At 38.0% G+C, this 21,372-nt stretch overlaps 1 protein-coding gene across 2 annotated transcripts in view; it reads right to left on the bottom strand.

Moving 5' to 3' along the window:
* LOC131034024 (uncharacterized) overlaps window positions 1-21,372 on the bottom strand; it is a 110,336-nt gene that overhangs the window by 11,842 nt on the left and 77,122 nt on the right. The window lies entirely within an intron of this gene.

The raw sequence follows: 21,372 nt of genomic DNA, 5'->3' as shown, positions 1-21,372 counted from the left end.
ATCAGGCCTTCTACATGTTTTGAGCGATTTAAAATTTTAAGTGAAAAGGGGCCTCCTTTGCAATTTCGGGTCTAAGGGGCCTTTTTGAGAGAAATTTATTTCAATGTTTTCTTGCCTCCTTAGTCAAATTCGGACCTTTTGAGGTAAATGGGCGATCTTGACTCTTAATTTTAAACACCTCCTTTTGTTTCATGGAAATCGGCCACTTTTGCGAAAAAAAGTGAACCTAGCCTAAATTCGATGTTTCCATTAAAAATGCGAACTTTGTGTCCTTTGCAAACCGTGGGAAAAGGCCGATTTTGGTGACTCGTTTAAAATTTCGGGCTACTAACCCCTATTGCGCAATTTGGTCTTGAAGGCGCTTAAAGTTGAAAAGGTTTTTGCAGTGATTTTCGACCAAACAAGGGGAGGGGGGCAATTTAACTAAAACGTTCCTCACCTTGTAAATTCAGGCCCTCAAGTCCTTTTGCATGACTCTCAATTTGAATGATTTTTCGGCTAAATGAAGTAGATTGTGCGAATTTGGAGATTTTCGGCCATTTAGCACGAATTGAAAGTTTGCCACTTGAATTTGCATATTGGCTAATTGAGATTTTCGGGCAAATGGGAGGGAATTCGCAATTTTGTCCTTCTTTCCTATTTTCGGCCCTAGAGGGTTAAGATGGCGCAATTTTACCTTTTCGGGCCCTTTGGAGGATATTGAGTGCTTTGATTTTGGCCAAATGACCCGAAAATACCAATTTTAGTCTTTCTCTCCTCCTTTTCGGCTTATTGACCGGTTTGGTGAACTTGTCTCTAGTTTTGGTTTTCGGCCTTATGAAAATTTTCGGCTTTAAAGACGATTTTGCAGGCCTAGAACCCTTTTAGCATTTGGCGAAAATGTCTTTTTATCATTTTCAGCCTAAAAGCCAATTTGCAGGCCTTTGAACTTCGTTCTTTTTTGGCCATTTTGAGGTCTAAGAATGCGATTTGAACCCTTTTCGGCCTAATAAGCCGTTTTGCACAATGTAAAAGTTTGAAGCCATTTCGGCCTAAAAGACCCTTTGGCGAACTTGGACCCTATCATTTTACACGATCTTACTCCTCTTTCATTTGGCGAATTCGGCCATTGTGGTTAAAATGTGCGATTTTTGCTGACTTGGCTTAGAATGCAAACTTTGTTCTTGAAGTTTTCGGCGTTTGTGGCCTAATCATGCGAACTTTGTTTCTTTCCTTTCTTCACAGATGAAATTCACATGATTTGAAGACGGGTTGCATGAGTTTCCTTTACTCGGCCTTTGCTTGATATGGGAGAAACTCGGGGTTTTCAACAAAAATGCACGAATTCGCCTTAGCTTTCCAGTGAAGCCTCGGGCCATTTCAACACATTGTGGTTCTTTCTCAAAAGGAGAGATTTTCGGCTTTTGGATAGCAAGATAGTGGTTGCATTTTACGGCAAATGTCCGGACTTTCCCTGCTATTCACTTACATGCTCGACCCTTGACATTTTCATCGGGCTTTACCGGCGATTTTAGAGTCGGGGATAACACAAATTATCGATACCTCAAGAAAAAGCTCAAACTTCACTACTACGCCTTCATCGACATTGTGAAGGCATCTGAGAGCAATCAAGTTGTGCTCCTTTCGGGATTTCTCTCAGTATTTATGTAGAAGTGATATCAAATGACAAACCCTCTAGGCTGGTCACTATAATGGGTAAATTCAATGCTTTGTTGATTTTGGCTTCCTATCGCACTTTCTTCTTTGGGCAAAACTAAGAAAAGGGGGTCCCCTGTTCGGGACAGGGTGGGGTGTGCAATACGTATAACAGGTTTGTGGCTTCCTATTTCGCACCGATTTTTCAGCGGGATTTGTCTGCAATTCATGCAACTATTCTTTGTGATCTGTCTTCTGCATTTTCGCGTCTTTTGTGCATATATTACGGCATCATTTTTCCTTATATTTTCGTGGGTTCAAACCCTCAAACTGTCATGGCCGAGACATCTATATAATCGTGATTTTTGTCCGCGAATCCCTTTTCTGCACGCGAAGACAACTTTTTGTGTGCCACACAATATGAAAGTTGTGGCTCTGTGCTTTCCGTGCCTAGATTTTGCACATTTTCTACAAATTTTCTCAATTCCTACAAGCCGACAAAGGTTTTTTTAATCAAACTTTCAATATTTTTCTACGGCTAGGGTTTTTATGCAAAATCACTCCCAAAATCTGTTACCTGGGTTTTTCAAAAACTCTACTAGGTCTCTGTCAAAATTTTTTGGGTCATGAGAAATCCGTACATTGGGATCTGTGTCGATAATATTTTCTGATCTACCTCAAATTCTATGCTCTTTTCTGCCTCAATTATTTGCACGTGTCGGGTCTATGCAATTTCACGCATTGAAAAACTCCTACCTCGATATTTGTGCCTTCATTCGATCAACCAACTTTGACCTTAGTTTTTCCTGATGACATCTCTGACGAATATTCTGCTCGAGGGGCATAAATTCAACGACAGAGACTACAAAACCTGGAAAAAGAAGATGCTCACCATTTTTGAGTATCGCGTTATTGATCAGTTAGTTCTTGGCAAAATACGTCTTTTTGAAGCCAGTCCTGATCAGACCAAGTTTGATGAGCAAAATCGTAAAGTTGTCATACTCATCAAGCTGTCAGTGACCGATGATCAGCTTCCTTAGATACCTTCTAAGAAAACAATTGCCGAGACATGGGAGCATCCCAAGACGCTGCATGAGACGTCTAATAAGAGCAGAGCCTTCTTTCTGAAAAATATGCTCCTCTATTGTCATGGATGATAGAAAATCCCTTCATGATCACCTCAATCAGATCAAAGAAATCTGTGACCAGTAGGAAGCCATCAACCGAAAAATGGAGGACATGGTTGTCATAACATTGAAAAGTTTGCCAGAGTCCTACAAGCATTTTGTCGAAACTCTCAACATTACCTCAACTGGTGTTGATCTAAAGTTCATTGAACTCTGCACTAAACTTCTGCAGCAAGATTGGTGGAAGCAGCAATTCGGCAACAGTACCAACTAATCCTCTACAGAACAAGCATTTGTAGCCAAATCCTTTCAGAAGGATAAAGGCAAATCTGAGTCTTCTCAGCCCTCTCAGCAGAAGAACCCTGCTCCATCATCAAAAGGCTCCAAGAAGAAGAGTGTTTAGTGCAATTACTGCCATAATTTTGGTCATATGAAACTTGAGTGTCGTAAACGCTTGGCTGCACAGGCTAAGCAAAGTGGTTCGCAGCCGAAAGCAAATGTAGCGGAGCACACTGAGCAGAGTGAGTCTGCCTTTTACGCCTTCATGGCTAAAAGACCTGCAGACCATGTCAAATCCTCTACATGGTATATAGATTCAAGTGCTTCACACCACTTCACTCATTGTTGGGATTGTTCACTGATTTTCAGCCTTACTCGGATTCAATTATCTTTGGAGGATGGGGAGTACACTGTTGTCGGAAAGGGCAATGTGCAAATTCAATCTGGAGGGAGGAAATTGATTTTCCTCAATGTGTACTCTATTCCAGGAATGGAACTCAACCTTCTCTCAGTCAGTCAAATTTTGAGACATTCTCCTCGTCTCGATGTGACCTTCAATTTACATCGGTGCAGTATCATTGATTGAGAGACTCAATCTACGGTTGTCGTGGGTCTTGAGGATCATGGTCTATTTAGACTAGTTGATTCTGGTGATTTGCAGGAGCTTGCCATGGCAACTAAGCGCTCCTTTGTCAATACTCTCTGGCATTAGCGGTATGGGCACTTAAATGTGCACTATCTTTCTCAGCTTGTTCGGGAAGATCTTGTCATCAAATTGCCAAAAATTCAGACCCAGAAGCTTGGAGTTTGCGGAGCATGTCAGGCGGGGAAGCAACACAGGACTCCATTTTCGGATGGCGACTCCTGGAGAGCTTCTAAGGTACTACAACTCGTCCATGCCGATATCTGTGGACCTTTGGCTACTCCTTTTGTCACTAGGTCCAAGTATTTTCTTCTTTTTGTTGATGATTATAGTAATAAAATGTGGGTGTATTTTCTTCATAAAGAATCAGAGGTGCTTGTTTGCTTTCAAAAGTTCAAAGCATTAGTAGAAAAAAAGTCTAGTAATCATATTATTATTGTTCGACCTGATAATGGGGGAGAATTCTGATCTTTTGCTTTCTCCCATTCCTGTGAACAACAAGGCATCAAGCGCCAACTCACTACACCTTACACCCCTTAGCAAAACGGTGTCGTTGAGCGGAGAAACCTCACGATTAACGAAATGGCTTGGTCTATGCTTGAACACAAGAGTGTTCTGAAGAAATTTTGGGCTAAAGCAATTAACACTGCAGTGTATCTTCTAAATCAGTCTCCTATTGTGGCTATGAAGAAGAAGACTCCAGAAGAGGCTTGGTCAGGCTGCAAGCCCAGAATCAATCACTTGAAAGTTTTTGGCTCCACTGCCTTTGTTTGGATCCTTGATGTGAAACGCACCAAGTTGGATGCCAAGAGCCAGAAACTCATGCTCACCGGCTACAATGATAATCACAAAGCTTGCCGACTATTTGACATCGACACAGATCGTCTCATCTTCAATCGAGATGTGGTTTTTGATGAGGAACGAGGGCCATTTCAGATCTCTCCTCCAGTTATGGATTCTGAGGACCAACCTTTGAAGGCTTCTGACTTGGGTGTCCATACTCCATTAGGTTCACCTAGTGGGAGGGCTCCAGCTGTTCCAATTCCTGCACCTACACCAGTTCCTTCTCCTGCAAGATCACCTGGACACGGAACTGCACCACCTACCTTTCCTCAGGATTCCTGTGATCTTCTGTTTGAAGAAACTGATCTTGTTGCACCTCTTGCATCTGATGTTGGCACTTCTACTCTCCGGCCTAAATGGTGGGCTAAGACGATTGTTGATCTTCACGATGATGAGCTCATCAAGGGTAAAACTGCTTGAAAGATGAGCAAACATCCTTATTATGTCAATTTTGCTCTCATGGCCAACATTCAAAGTGTGTATGAACCTCAATCATACACAAAGGCGAAAGGGATACCTGAATGGGAACAAGTTATGGCAACTAAGCACTAGAGCTTGCTGAGAAACAACACTCGAGTTCTGTCATATCTTCCTCTGGGGAAGAAACCCATTGGATGCAAATGGATCTATAAGGTCAAATACAAGGTTGATGGTACTTTGGATAAGTACAAGGCTCGTCTCGTCGCCAAAGACTTCTCTCAGCATGAAGGAATTGATTACAAGGAGACCTTTGCTCCGATAGCAAAGATGAGCACCATTAGATTAGTCCTAGCCATGGCAACTCAATGTGGTTGGAAGGTCCATCAAATGGACGTCAAGAGTGCCTTCCTGAATGGTGAGTTACAGAAAGAGGTCTACATGACGCAACCTCTTGGATTCAAGGTTGCCGGAAAAGAAAACCAGGTGCTCAAAGTAGTGAAAGCACTATATGGCTTGAAATAGGCTCCTTGGGCATGGTACATGAAAATTGATAAGTACCTCACAGATCAGGGTCTCCAGAGGAGTCCTTCCGACTCAAATTTGTATGTCAAGACTACTAGCAATGATATCATCATTCTAGTTATTTATGTTGATGATTTGATCATCACTAGCAGCCCGAGATCTTTGGTTTAGGGAATCAAGCAAAATTTATGCCAATCTTTTGACATGACCAACCTTGGGCTTCTACACTACTGCCTAGGTGTTGAGGTTTGGCAGCAGTCTCATGGCATCTTCATCTCTTAGTCCAAATATGCCATGGCTCTTCTAGACAAGTTCTAAATGCAGGACTGCAAACTTGCATCTACACCTATGGAGAAAGGCCTGAAGTTGTCAGCTAAATCCGGTTCTCCAGTTGAGAATGAATCCAATTTCAGGCAACTAGTGGGCAGTTTAATCTATCTCACCTCCACTAGACCTGATCTGAGCTATGCAGTGAGTTATATATCCCGCTTCATGACTGCCCCTACATTAGATCATTGGGCTGCAACGAGGCGGATCCTGGGCTATGTCAAGGGAACTTCAGACTTTGGTTTCCTTTATGGACGGACCAAAGATCCCAGACTCATCGGTTATACAGATTCGGATTGGGCAGGCTCTGTTGATGATAGAAAGTCCACCTTCGAGCATGTCTTCAATTTGGGCACAGGTGTTGTCACTTGGACCAGTAAGAAGCAGCAGGTCATAGCTCTTTCCTCGACGAGAGCTGAATATCGAGGATAAATCAAAGCAGCTTGTGAGGCAGTTTGGCTTCGAAGGATGCTTTCAGATATCTAGTTGTCTCAAGCAGGTTCCACACCCCTCTTCTGTGACAATCAAGGGGTTTTGAAACTCGCTAAAAATCTTGTCTTCCATGAGCGGACCAAGCATGTTGAGCTTCATTGTCACTTCATCCGCAAGCTAGTTGAAGATGGATCTATGGATTTGCAATATATTCCTACTGAGGACCAGACTGCAAATATCCTCACCAAGTCCCTACATCCGGATAAGTTTGTTAAGTTTAGCGGGCTATTTGGTGTAGTAGACAGATTGACCATTAAGGGAGGGTATTAGTATAATATCTTCGTATTATCTTTCTATTTCAGTTTAATGGTCAATATTGTAAATTTTGTACATATTAGATTCTTTCTAGTTTAGACGATTGTTTCTTAATAGAAACATCATTCCTTTGTAATCTATAAATGAACATTTTGTTCATTCATTAATTAATTAATTTTTTACCAAATACTCTTGTATTAGATATTCCATCATATCAAATTAACATTTGGAAGCCTTAGCGTATAATGATTGTGCCTCCATAATACTCAATACTTAATTCTTTGGGTGGTCCTCCAATGTCTTACTATTGATGAGAATATCATCAAATAATACTAGCAAGAACTTCCCCAACTGTTTGTTTTAGATATGATTCATACATGACTAGAAAGTCACAAGTGCATTGGTCAACCCAAAGGGCATAACCAAAAATTCATAGTATCCATAATGACACCTAAAAGCAATATTATGGATATCCTGCTCTCTACTCTAATTTGGTGGTACCTAGATCTGAGATCTATCTTGGAAAAGTAGACTGCACCGTGCAGCTAATCTAGAAGCTCATCAATCCTAGGATTGGGTTGTCGATTCTTTATAGTCTTCTTGTTCAAGGCACGATAATCAATGCACACTCTCAAAGTATCATCCTCCTTAACCAAAACAATTGAGGATGCCTAATGATGGCCTTCTCGATCTCATCTTTGAACTTCTTCAGATATCTATAAGGAGTAGTGATGACTAGCTTTGCTCCTTCCTCCGATTCAATTGAATGCTCGAATCCTCTGTGTGGAGGTCTTCCTAGATGAATCTCACTGAAAACAAGATTGTGCCTATCTAGCACCTCCTAGATATGATCATGATAGTAGATGGGACCATTAGTAGTAGGTTTAAAAGAAATCATTCAGCTTCCCAAGCAACATCTCTATGTCTGAAAATGGGCTCCATCCTCTTAGCTGAAACCACTCTAAGGATCACCATTTGACATTCCCCTTAAGACCACCTTTTTGCCATGAACTTTGAGTGTATTTATCAAGGGAATGCATCCATTGAATACCCAAGATACAATTTTTATCATCCAAGTTAACGACATAAAAATCATTTGTAACAGTGTAGTTACCAAGAGTAATACTCAGCTGAGGAATCTTCCGTAGACATGACATCTGATAACCATTGGCTACCTTCACATCAAAACGCTTATGCTCCTTATTTGGAAGGCCTCTTCTAGCCACTAAGGTAGAATCTATGAAATTGTGGGTAGCTCCACTATCAAAAAATATAGTCACTCGTTGCTCTTCATCAAACTAACTAATATCGATGTCCTAATTTTGTTCTATCTTTTCCTCTTCCTTATTATCAGAGACCACCTCTATATAATGTATTTTTCCTTTACCAAGAAACCTATATCTCGGTTCTCATGGCTCCTTGCAACTGAAACACAATTTATTTCTCAACTAATTGTGAGCTTCAACATCCAATCTATCTCACTTAGGCCTCTCTTTATGAAAGGGCTTTTTGCCTTTACCTTTCTAAGATTAGGACCGCTTGGACCGAAATTTACTCTTATGAGTGGAAGAATCCATATCCCTTGCCTTTTTGATGGCCTCCTGAAGAGTGGTAGAGTTAAGGACTTTTATCCAATGCCTTAAACGATCCATCAAACCATCCATAAACAATACAATTAACCTTCTTTCTAAGATGTCAATTGATGAAGAGTGCTCCCCTTACAAAGCCAAACATACAACAACAATAGAGAAAGAAATAGAAAATTGCAAGAAAGAAACACTTGCTTTTGATTATCTCAATGAAAGGAAATTACAACATTCAAAAAATAACATCTACAACCAAATGGGCTTTCTCATTACATATATTTGCAAGCCAGAGCCACCATCTACACGATCAAAATTGTGCTTTGTACCCTCTATTTGCCCTTTTTATCTTGGAGAGTATAACTGCCCTAGAGTCTTCTAGATAGTGTCACCTCTCCGTTTTGTGACCGACCACTTTCCTCTCTTTTCTCTTGCCTTGGAATATGTCGAAAATATGCCCAAAATGGGTTTTGACGTCCACCAAAGTATTTTGAATTTTTTTTATTTTCCTCCCTAAAGTAGTGCAAGTTTCATAGGTCATAACTTTTGATCCCGAAATCCAATTGAGCCTAGTTTTCTTTTAAACTGAAGATCTCAAAGAGATCGACACCATGCTTTTTTCCAAATCATCATTTGATTAGACCTTGATCAAAGTCCCATTCGATGATTTAAAGGTCTGAAATTCAACTAGAACATTTATAGCATTTTCGAACCTTGAAACATTAATATCTCCCATACGATACAAGATATTAACATGATTCTTTCACCAGTCATATTTTTCCATTTTCTTCCTTGGGGTCAGTTTTTAGGTTCATATATCCACAAATCAAAACTTATTAAAAATAGTAACCCTGTCCTATTTAGCCCTTATTGAAAAAGAAACAAATTTTTGGGTATACACCCTGGATGCTCCTGCATTAGACACCTGGGGTAACTTGAGAAGTGACCTTGTCACATCTTGAGAGTTAGAGGGAAACCAAAATGGTCAACCTCAATATTAGACAATCAAGATGAATCTTCAATAGGTCTTCCTCTCCATTTTACCAAATATTTTGTGTATTGTTTATTCCCTGTAGTTCGTCCCACTCAACTATCCAAGATGTCTTCAATTTCCTCTTTCTCTAAAGTAGGTGCAGAAATGTTCCATTGTACTTCAATCAGTTCTTCAATTCCTCTATGATATTCTGTCAAATCTGAAATGTTAAACACAGGTTAAATGTTAAGTCCATTCGGCAATTCTACCTCATAAGCATTCCCTGAATCATGTTTCTTCAGTATTTTGCATGGTCCAAACTTCTTCATTTGCAACTTATTGTATGCTCACACTAGAAAGCTTTCTTTTCTCAAATGAACCATGACTTATCTCCCATCTGAAATTCATTACTTCTCCCTTCCTCACCTCTTGATGCAAGTTCTTTCAATGCTTTGCAAGTTATCCATTATCTATTTTCCTCAACTTTGAAGCAGTTCTTGGACTACTTCCATATACAATCTAGAATAGTGATTTACCAATGCTCCTATTGGCAAAATTGTTGTATGCAAACTCTGCCTATGGTAAAATCAAATCCCATCCCTTGGGTTTATCTCATATTAAGCATCTTAGTAGGTTATGCAAACTCCTATTCACCACTTCAATTTGTCCATCAATGTGTGGATGGTGGGCAAAAGTGAACTTCAAATTTGTCTTCAACTTCTTCCACAATGTCTTCCAGAAATAACCAGTGTCTCAATCTGAAACTATGCTCTTTCGTAGACCATGCAGTCTCACCACCTCTCTGAAAAACAACTCTCCAACATGAACAACATTGTTGTTGTTCTTACAAGGAATGAAATGTGCCATTTTTGAAAATCTATCCACCACCACAAAAATGGAATCATGCCCTCTCTATGTCCTCAGTAAATCAAGAACAAAATACATACTCATGTCCTCCCATGGCCTCTTCAATACAGGTAATTTATGATATAAACCCGTGTTTTGGCTTGTGCTTTTTGCCATCTTACATACTAAACAATTATGTACAAACTTCTTCACATCTTGTTGCAATTGTGGCCAATAGTAATGTTCTCTAACAAGTGCCATGGTCTTATCTCGACCATAATGTCCCGCAAGTCTTCCACTATACTTCTCCTTGATCAAGTTCTCTCTCATGGAACTACTTCTTATTCTTCCTTGCAGCTCGAATCTTCTAGGTGATCATTTGCTTGTATTTTCTCCTATTGATGCCTTTCTTCATCCACTTTTACATTGGCACTTTCCACAATATTTTGCAATCTTTTATTGTAACATCTATAAGCCTTGCTTCTTGAAGAATAACCATGGAAGATGTCTTCGTCAAATCTAGAGTCAAATTTTCCCAAATCCCCATCATCTCTTCTTATGCTTCTCTGCTTCTAAAAAGTTTTAAGTATTTGACCATTGTCGGCCTTTCCTTCCATAGTTCATAAAATGTCTTGCTATTGTTAACTTTGATTTGCCCTCTGTTTAGAATGTAGACTACTACGTTAAGCACTTTGAAAAATGTCTTTTTATTCCATGATACTAAAAAAATTATTAAATTTGTTTGACATAAACTCACCTCCATGAATTCTCTTCTCTTAACTTTTCAAAAACTTGCCTAATATGCATCAAAAGTTCATCTAATGTCTTGCTAAAAATCAAAATGTCATTAAGATAAACAATAACAAATCTGCACAAAAACTCTTTTAGTACCTCATTCATCAGTCTTATAAAATTACTTGGTGCATTGGTTTGCCCAAAAGCCATGACTAACCATTCATACAAACCTTCTTTGCTCTTGAACGTTGTCTTGCATTCATCTCCTTCTCTAATTAGATTCTGATGATAACCACTCTTCAAAACAATTTTGGTGAAGTACTCAGCTCCACTCAAACAATACGTAATATCATCCATCCTAGGTAAAGGAAATTTGTACTTAATGGTGATCTTATTTATAGCTCAAGAATTTGTACACATCCTCCACTCTCCATTCTTCTTTGGTGGCAATATTGCAGGTACTGCACATGGACTTGGACTCTCTGATCAAACCTTTCTTCAACAATTCTTGTCCTTGTCCATTCAGCTCTTCACTTTTTGTAGGAGTCATTCTATGCGCTGCCTTGTTAGGCAAACTAGCTCCTGGTATCAAATCCATTTGATGACATATATTTCTCATTAGTGGTAAACCTTCTAGTACATTATCAAACACAATTTCTTGAAATTCATCTAACAAATCTGCAACTTCTATGGGAACATTGTCCACTTCTTCTTGGTTACCTTTAGGAATTAAAGCAAAACAAACATGCTCGTGTTTCATACAATCTAAAAAAAAATTGCCATCTACTAAACACATTATTGCATTGCTGCATACCTTTCCCATTTCTTCTCTTAATGGCTTCAAGTTGTGTCTCGTTCGCAAACCCATTATGCACTGCTCTTCTATCAAACTGCCAAGGTTTACCCAAATAAACATGACAAACATCCATAGGCATGATATCACACATAACCTCATCATAATACTTCCCTATCTTAAATTTTACAAAGCATTGTTTGCGAACAAAAACTTTCTAATCATTTTGTAACCAAGCAATCCTATATGGATGCGGATGTTTTCTCCTTTCCAAATTCAACTTATTTACCATTTCCTCAAAAATAAGGTTCTTTGTACTTCCACCATCAATAATAACATTACATATCGTTCCTTGGCACTTGCATCATGTTGAAAACAAATTCTTCCTTTGCTTTTATTCATTGACTTCATTCAATGTCCTCTTTTAGCATCCTCTAATTGTGAAGATTATGCATCCTCTTCAGCATGTCCAACCCTAGCATGATTTTCAAACCTCCTATTTGTCTTTCCTTGATCATGAGGCCAGCCATAGGCTCTATGTCCCTCTTCTCCACATCGGAAAAATGAATAAACAATATTCCTAAAGTCTATTCCTAAAAACTGTTGTGTCCCAATAAATATTTTGTGTGCCATCAATATCCCCAACGGCTTAATGCCATGTTGAACTCATGTAATTTCGATAGTCCATAATGTTAGCTTTTTGATGCCATCAATATCCCCAACGGCTTAATGCCATGTTGGTCGGCACCTACCAAATGGAAGGTTGGCGGCCAAAGTGTTGGCCTCCCCAAGCATTTCTAAGTGTGTTTGCTTCGCCTCTGTCGACGATGGTGTTTGTCAGTTTATTCCCCATTATTTCCATCTTGACGATGGTCAGCTCCCTCCCAATGCTAACCGTCAACAACACATGATTTGCTATAGGAGACTCATCATCTTTACTTAATTTACAAGTTGTAACCATGGATATCAAAGAAAGAAAGAGGAAAATTGTCATCCATAAAGACGATAAATTTCCTCTTCCTTTCTTTGACATCAATGACACCTTTGACTTCAATCGTGACAATAGTCTTCCTTTGACATCAATGACAACACTATTTCCAATAGTCTTAGTATCTCTTCGCCCTATTCCTTGGTTTCCAACTACTTCTTATTCTTCCTTGCAGCTTGAATCTTCTAGGTGATCATTTGCTTGTATTTTCTCCTAGATGTCTTCGTCAAATCTAGAGTCAAATTTTCCCAAATCTTCATCATCTCTTCTTATGCTTCTCTGCTTCTAAAAACTTTTAAGTATTTGACCATTGTCGGTCTTTCCTTCCATAGTTCATAAAATGTCTTGCTATTGTTAACTTTGATTTGCCCTCCGTTTAGAATGTAGACTACTACCTTAAGCACTTCTCTCCAAAAATTGTTTGGTAGCATATAGATTCATATAACATTTTGTTGTGGAGTCCCTTACAACTGAAAAATGTCTTTTTATTCCATGATACTAAAAAAATTATTAAATTTGTTTGACATAAACTCACCTCCATGATCTAATCTCAAGCAATTGATTTTCAAACCAATTTCATTTTCGACCAAGGATTTAAAAGCTTTGAACAACTTAAATGCTTCAGGATTTTCTTTTAAGAAAGTAACCCATGCGATTCTTGAATAGTCATCAATGACCAATATAAAATAACTCTCGACTTGCACGCTTTGTGTTCTTGTAGGCCCATAGAGGTCTATACAAACAACTTCCAAGGGCTTTATTTTTTAGTACTCCTTTGATTTGAAACATACTCTTGTTGGTTTCCCATGCTGACATTGCTTGCAAAGAGTGCCTAAAGGTGTAGTAATCTTTGGCATATCTCTTACGGCTTGTTTGGTGCTGATTTTCACTAGATTATCAAAGTTTATATGCCCCATTCTTCTATGCCATAACCAGCTTACATCTATTTTTCCCACATAGCATTTTTATCCCTTGATCTCACTGAGGATGTATAGGTTGTTTGTCATTCTATTTGCATAAGCAACTACTTTTCCTATACTTGCCTTCCTTATCTCACAACTTGAGCATGAAAAGTAGGTGTGTGTCTTCGATCACACAATTGACTCACACTAAGAAGATTATGCTTCAAACCTTCAACATACAAGACGGTTTTGTCTGTCTTCCCATTGTCAAGACTAACAATACATTTTCTTGTTATCCATGTAGCATTGTCTCCAAATTTTACGACAACTCCATTCACTTCCTTCAAAGGGAGAAATTTTATCTTGTCCCCTATCATATGGCTTTAGCATCCACTGTTATTATACCATTGATTTCCCTAATTTTGGGCATGGAAGGCTATTTGCACAGGCATAGAATTTTCCTCCTTCCGATTTTCTTGGCCTTGCTTTCTTTTCCAAAGTTTTGTATGTTCTTCCCTTTTCTTGCCAAGGTTATCCTCCTTGTTTTGTCTAAAGGTTTCCACAAAACCACTTCTACAAAAACATGCTATATGACCATAGTTGTTCCACTTATAGCACATGATGCTATAATCCATCAACGGAGCAAAAGAATTGTAATTTCTCTTTAAGAACTCAAAATCATTTCTTGTACGTACCCTACAATCCATTGCTCTATGACCGAATTGATTGCAAAAAGCGCAATAACCAAAGATGAGTTTTGAAACCTGGTTATGTGAGACTGCCTTGGAGGGAATGAACTTCTAAATTTTTTCTCAATGTCCTTGTGAGGGATGTTAGTTTTTTGTGGGATGTCACTTTCTCCTTGTTGCTATCACTATTGATGGAGCTCTTAAGCGCATTAGCATAACCATTAGGCTTTTCTTCATTTGTCTTCTTTGGTAATTTTGTAGCTTTAGAACTTGAATGTTCTTTGTTAGTCGTCTAATTTTCCTCAAAGCCAAGACCAATCTTGATGAATGGTGGCCTTTGGGCATTGATAATATCGTCAAGTATTTTGGTTCTTTTTCCAATTCTCATGCTTCTATTCAACTGGGTAGTTGCTTTATCTAGTTCCTTTATTCATATTTCTCCAGCTATACCTTTTGCTTCAAATTACTTTTCTTAAGCTTCTTGATATCGATGCTTAAGACACAAATGAGTTCCTCAAGATCCACTTCTCTATCCATTTTGATAATTCCTTCCACTCCTAAATCCATCTTCTCTTTCCTTAGTCTTCATCTTTCAAGGCATCACTCTTAGCTTCTATCGCCATGAAGAGAGTTTCTTCTCTACACTATTGGAGATACTTTCATGGCTCTCCTCAAATGAGTTACTATTTTCTTTCAAAAAGAGGCTTTTCTTGTGCTTATGGAAGTTCTTCTTTTCATGTTTACCTTGTTTGTACTTCTTTTTGTATTGAAGAAGTTTGCTTGCTTTCTTAATGTTGTGATCTTCTTCATCATCACTACTTTCACTTTTGACCCGTTGACACTTACCAAACAAATGACCTATTTTACCACAATTAAAACATTAGAAGGGTAACTTACCTTTGTATTTGTTGTATCCTTTCTTGAACTTTCTCACAAAGTAGGCTTCCCTCACATCAAATTCATTGTTGGAGCTATCGCTTCATTCAAGCTCTTTCTTATTCATCTTCTTTTAAGCTTTAAAGGCCCCTTCTCTCTTTGATGACTTGTCCTTTTCCATCCTCAATTCATACGTCGTGAGGATCCCATGCAACTCATCCATCATTAATTTATCTAGATCCGTGATTTCTTCAATGGCAAAAATTTTGGCATCAAAAATCAAAGGGAGAGATCTTAGCAGCTTTTGCATGAACACATGATCTTCAATTTTTTCACCAAATCGTCAAATGGTGTTGACAATTTCATCCATACAAAAGAGATAAGCTACAAGATTTTCTTCATCTTTCTTTTTCAAGTTTTCTATTTGTCTTCTACGGGTTTGGAACTTGGCCTTCTTAACTTTGTCATCACCTTCATAGATGTTCTTAAGTTTGTCCTATAATTCTTTCACCGAATCACAATGCATTATTTTGATAAACTCTAATTCGGATAGACCACACAAAATAGCATTCATAGCCTTTGCATCATTTCCACTTGCCTTCTTTCTAGCAAGATCCGTTTGTGGAGTTAATGGAGTTACACAACCATTCACCATTGATTGTCAAATATCAAAGCCAAGAGCCAAGAGTCATTACATAAGTTTGCATCCTTATGCTCCAGAATGCATAGTTTTTTCTGTCGAACAATGGGGCTCTATTTTAAGAAAAACCTTCTTGATCGCCATGTGTGCTTTTGAAATCTACCTTCTAGCAATTAGACTATTCTTAAAGAAACCCACTCTGATACCAATTGATGAGCACAAACACTTATACTCAGAGGAGGGGTGAATCAGCGTCAAATATAAGATAAAATTTTACTTATTTAAAATCTAACAACAATGAAAATAGCAATCACAGGGGTGAATCAGCGTCAAATATATGATAAAATTTTACTTATTTAAAATCTAACAACAATGAAAATACCAATCACACAAGATCTAACAACTAAGACACACAAAATTTACATGGAAACCCTTTCTAGAGATAACCACGAAGAAAAGACTGTTTGGACCTACTATCCAAATACAGCCAACAATGAAATTCTCTTTTCAAATCTTCGTAGACACTAACCCACTGGAGACACCAATCGCAACCACTTAGAACCAACTTAGCAAGAGACACCAATATCTTCTAGTGGGAGTTACCAACCTCCAAATGAACAAAATTTCGCCTTCTTGAATATAGCATCTTCAATGGATGATAATATTTTGAGTTTCCCTCATAAAATCTGCTCACACCTTCTTCACATAAATATCTTCAAAAAAGATCTGCTGAAAAATACGAATGATATAACTTTAATTGCTTGCCTTATTTACCCTCCACAACTTCTTTTATACCCTCCTCGTGCCTCTTCACCAAAGAGGGGCAATCCTTCCAAGGGAGGTGTCTATACCAAGGGAATTGATTCCTCAAGGGGGTCATGTTGACGTGTTTTTTATGACTACGTCGAACATAGAATAAAGTTGCCTAACGGTCACTTCACTCTCTCTTGATCAAACTGTGATTGCATGCTAAGATTGCAAGAAGTTCAAACAATCGACTCCAAGGTTCCTTTATGCTACGAACGTGACTCAGTTGGCTGATGTGATTGTTGTTAACCCAAGGGGCCTTATGTATGTTCAATTGAAGAGGATAATAAACTCATCCAAGTTCAAGGATTTTTATATGAATGATTTGCAATGAAAGCCATAATTTTGGATTTTTTGGATTTTCGAAATATGTTGAAAGTAAATGAGAGTAGGGTAGAGAGAACTATGCTAAAGCTAATATAATCCTAAGAACAAGAGACGGGATCACTCATGCAAAATCAAACCACACTTCGCTTCGCCAGCAGAGCACAACTACGCGAAGGCGGTGCAATCTTCAAAGGGTGTGTAGAAGTTTTTCAGATCACCAATGTAGACCATCAAATCAAACAATCTCCACTAATAATCGAAGCTAAGCGTACACACATAACAAAAGGCTCAGGCTAACTTTGCACATTATGCAACAATCAGCTGCACACCAAAAGTATGAGCTTGGACTCTGCAACAAGTAATCCTATCAAATCCAGTTCTCCTAACAACATGTAAGCAAATCTAATCTATGAAGAGAGCAAGACCATGCAGATTGCTAAAATAGAACAAGAATACACCATCAAAATCGAACAATGTATTAAGTTGGCTACTTCAACAATCTGATGCAACAATCTCAGATAATAATCTCTCTTTTCTTACAAATGAGGGGGGTCACCCCTTTATATAGGCCCCAGGCCATGATTACACACGCAAACCCTAATTAGGGTTTCACCCTAGAAGATTCCCCACTCAAGATGCAACAAGGTGGGAATCAGCAATAAATGCCCCATAAGGCACATATACAATTATTTCAAAAGCCCAAAAATGGTGTCCATCAGTGCATTAAATGCACTCCATTACATCAAACATGCCCAAAATGCGTTGAATATTCATCCATGCAAAAATCACCCCATTATGTCATAAATGCTCCATCATTTCCACATGCGGCGGCTGCATGCAAAAAGAATCTGCCATAAATTCAACAGGCAATGACCAGGTCGCCATTTGGTCAAATATTCCGGCAACGAATTTGCCACCATACTGGAGGAATTTCATCTTTTAATGCTTCTCCTATCAACTTCACTTCGGCACCCTTGGTGAAGTATGGGTGCTAAAACCACCTAGGCAAGGATTTTCACATTCTCCACGTTCTCCATGGACTCCTTTGTTTGGTGCCCTTGGCCAAACTTGGGCGCTGAATTGACTTCGGGAAGGATTTTCATGATTTTTCCTCACTCTCTTCGTCAAGATATATATGAAATATAACATTTAGGTATAAGTGGCATCTTCAATATGTCTTTTTCCTTTCTTATACTTTAAGTTATATTTCATATATTGTGTCAGGATGTTTCAGAGTTGTTTCAGGTCCCTAGGAATCATAATGCAAATTCTGGATATTGGAAGATCTTTCAAATTTTCAAACAGTCAAATTTCAAGTCATTTTCGGATCAGCATGACATTGGTGGATTGATGTGAATTTCCAGACTTGGATGATTTTGCATGCTTTCATCTTCTAGAATAGGAGTTCCAAACTTAACCATTTTTTTTATCCAACTTGTCTGCCTTCTAACTCTTCCGGATTTAGAAATGATCTTCAAGAGCGTTCAGTCTTCAGTGTCTTCAGGGATCAAACCTTGACATACTGCCATGTGTTTCAAAATGTCAAGGTTTGGGCAAAATAGGTCAGAAAAGCACTTACTAAAAATAGAAACTTACTAAAAATATAAATTACTAAAAATAGTAAGTTTGATTTTTTGGCAAAATTAGACCAATCCGGGAGGCAATGAAACTTACTAAAAATAGTTAGTGCTCAGAATTCGCTCAAATTTTACTAGGAGGTTCCTTGAAGGGTCCTGATTCCAGTTGTATGCTTAGTTTTCCAAAACCCTAACAGAAACCCCTAAAATCTAGGACTAAAGGTAGAAACCCTAAAATTGATAAAACGAATCCTATACTTAACCAAATTTGCTCAAACGAAAAGCAGACTTAATCAATATGACCCCCAAACACTTGCAAAGCAGAGAGACTGACGAGACTGTTGCGAAAAAGACCCAAAAAACAAATCCAAAAGACCGGAAGGGCCTAAAAAGTAGGGGGTCTCCACTTGCAATGGGGCGATGTGTGAAAACGTCACAACTAGTCGGTCCCTAGAAATAATAATAGTTTAATCTTTTAAATTCAGCAAAAAAAGAGTGATCCTCCATGCATGTGGAGCCAACAAATTAAGGCCCCTAAAAATAATTATAAATTTATTTAATGTGGACGATTTGTCTCACAATTGGACACAACACATGAATGGGGTCGGCCAACAAATGAAGTACCAAAATTTATCTTTAAAATACAATAAATATTTTCCTTATTTCTGTTTCGTTTTCCTTAGCATATTGATTCTCCTTTGAAGGCAGCAATTGTGATTTACTCTCCTTTGACATCAATGAAAACAATATTTCCAACACCTCTCAGCACAACCAATGTACACAAAGTTGGAACTATAAGGAGACTTTGTGATCCATGATTTTGAGCAAATCGAAAGAATTTTTTGAACTGTCATTATTCTTCATTGATTTCAGCTCTTTGTATGTTGACTTGTGATCATAAGTTAGTAATTTTCTTATATGTTAGGCCGCACAAAAAATGAATTAGAGGCTTTGTGCTCTAATTAGAAGGAATAAGAAAATCATTTCAAGAACGATGTCTGTGCTTTTCATTTATTGAAGATTATTTGTATGCATAATGTCTGATAGATTCCACTCATTTTCTGGGTACTTTGAAGGAGTAAACTGTTAAAGTGTCTCTATCATTGACGTTCTGCACACAAATCAGAGAAATTTGTGTCTTAAATAATGTTTGCATGTTCTTTCTTCTTTCCTTTTTCCTCTCATATTTTCCTATATTTGTTTTTCATTTTGAACTTTATAAGTTAAGGGACACAAAAATCACAAAAACCCCATCACACAAGGGAGCTAACCCTCTGAAAGACAAAGGAAAATTGCTTATCCAATAGCAATTTCTCCAGCTATTGCAAACATTTGTTTTGTTGCTTCCCATTAGGTGAGTTGCTAATTTCAATGGAATATCATAGCACCAAATCCATTTTTGCTAACATATAGAAAACTAAAATTACCTACTTTTGTGAAAACAACAATACAAAGGTATTCAATCTACATAAACAACACATACATTAAACAATAGCTTGAACAATAATTTTAGTAGAATGTGCTTGTAAAACTATCATTCCATGCCAACCTAAATGTAAATGGTACGTATTTATAAGTGCTTACAATACTTTGCATGAAAAATAATTGAAAGGTGAACTTAATCTATGTTATGAATGGCTTGTTTGCATACAAAGCAAGCTTAATATACAATTTGGTCCACAAATCTAGTATCTAAATCAAGAAAATATTCAAATGGGTTTCCGAAAAGGATAACTTCAACTAAAAAATAGAACATTTATAATTAGATCTTGCACTATGATCACTTTGAAATAGATATCTCCAAATTAGTGATGGTTAAAGATAGAGAATGTGTTACTTGGGTCCTAGTATTGATTCTGATAAAGCTTCTCCAATCTGGCCATGGTGGCTCCTCTAAAGAAATTATGAAACCCTAATGATCATTTATGACTTGCCAAGCAACACTAGTAACTTGAATCTGATTTGCAAAAAACTTGTGAAATTCAGTGTTAGTGTCTGTCACCTTGTCCATGATGAAGATCCAATGATTAATTTAGATGCTAGGAAAAAGGAGGCAAGTGTTGATCCTTGGACAATTGTGACAGATCTTGAAGAGTCTATTGTTAACAACCAAAAAACTGTTGCAAAAGCTTACTTCAATGGTGTCCTTTGGAGTTCTAAAGATGAAAATCTTCACTTCTGTTCCTAACCTACTTTTCCACAACCAACCTCTCTTAGGTGCACCTAGGGAACTTGGAAGCACTTCATCTTATGTTTTTGTGTTTGCATCTTAGCATCTAAATGTCTAGGAGTGTGCTTGAGAGAAAAATGCACTTTTTCCTTCCATTTACAATCGGACACTTTGACACTGGGACCCTTCTAGGTGTGCTCAATCACTTAAGAGTCTTTTTTGATCTACTTTTTCATTGACAACTTAACATCGAGATCTTCATGGGCATGCCTACAGCCTCTAGTGCATTTTTATCTAATCTCTCATTGACACTAGGAGGCTTGGGCATGCTAGCGGCAACTTATGCAATTTTGAATCAATTTCAAGTTGACAATTTGGCATTCATACCTATACAAGTGCACCTAGGCTTGGGAGAGCACTTTTGGTCTAATTTTGCATTGACATCTTGACACTCAAGTCATTAGGGCCACCATTATTCACTTAAGAGCACTTCTAACATGATTTTTCATTGACAATATAACATACATTTGCATCATAATTGGGTTGCACAAAGTTGTTGGCAACATTTATTGCTATGTCTTCACTTTACCATTCTAACATTTAACTCAACCTAGGTACCTCCAAGCATTTAAGCATAGAAAAATCACTTTATTCATGATAGTTCTTCATTGCCATTTGCCACTTTAAGTGAAAAAGTGTTTTTCGTCACTAAGTGATATGATTCATCAATAACAGTGAATAGTGCATGCATTTTATGACCTAACTGATTTTTGGATCCCAACAAGACAATGGACCCCTTAGGGCCGTAGCCAAGCATTTGGGTGTCATTTTTTCATTTGTGATTTTGCCTTCCCAATATAATATATTCCTACTTTGGTATGCTCCAAATCAGTCACACCCTTTTCTTCAATGTTGAAACTGCC

This window comes from Cryptomeria japonica, chromosome 2 (genome assembly GCF_030272615.1).
Source record: "Cryptomeria japonica chromosome 2, Sugi_1.0, whole genome shotgun sequence".
In the NCBI taxonomy this organism is placed as follows: Eukaryota; Viridiplantae; Streptophyta; class Pinopsida; order Cupressales; family Cupressaceae; genus Cryptomeria; species Cryptomeria japonica.
This window is presented reverse-complemented; position numbering and strand designations above follow the sequence as displayed.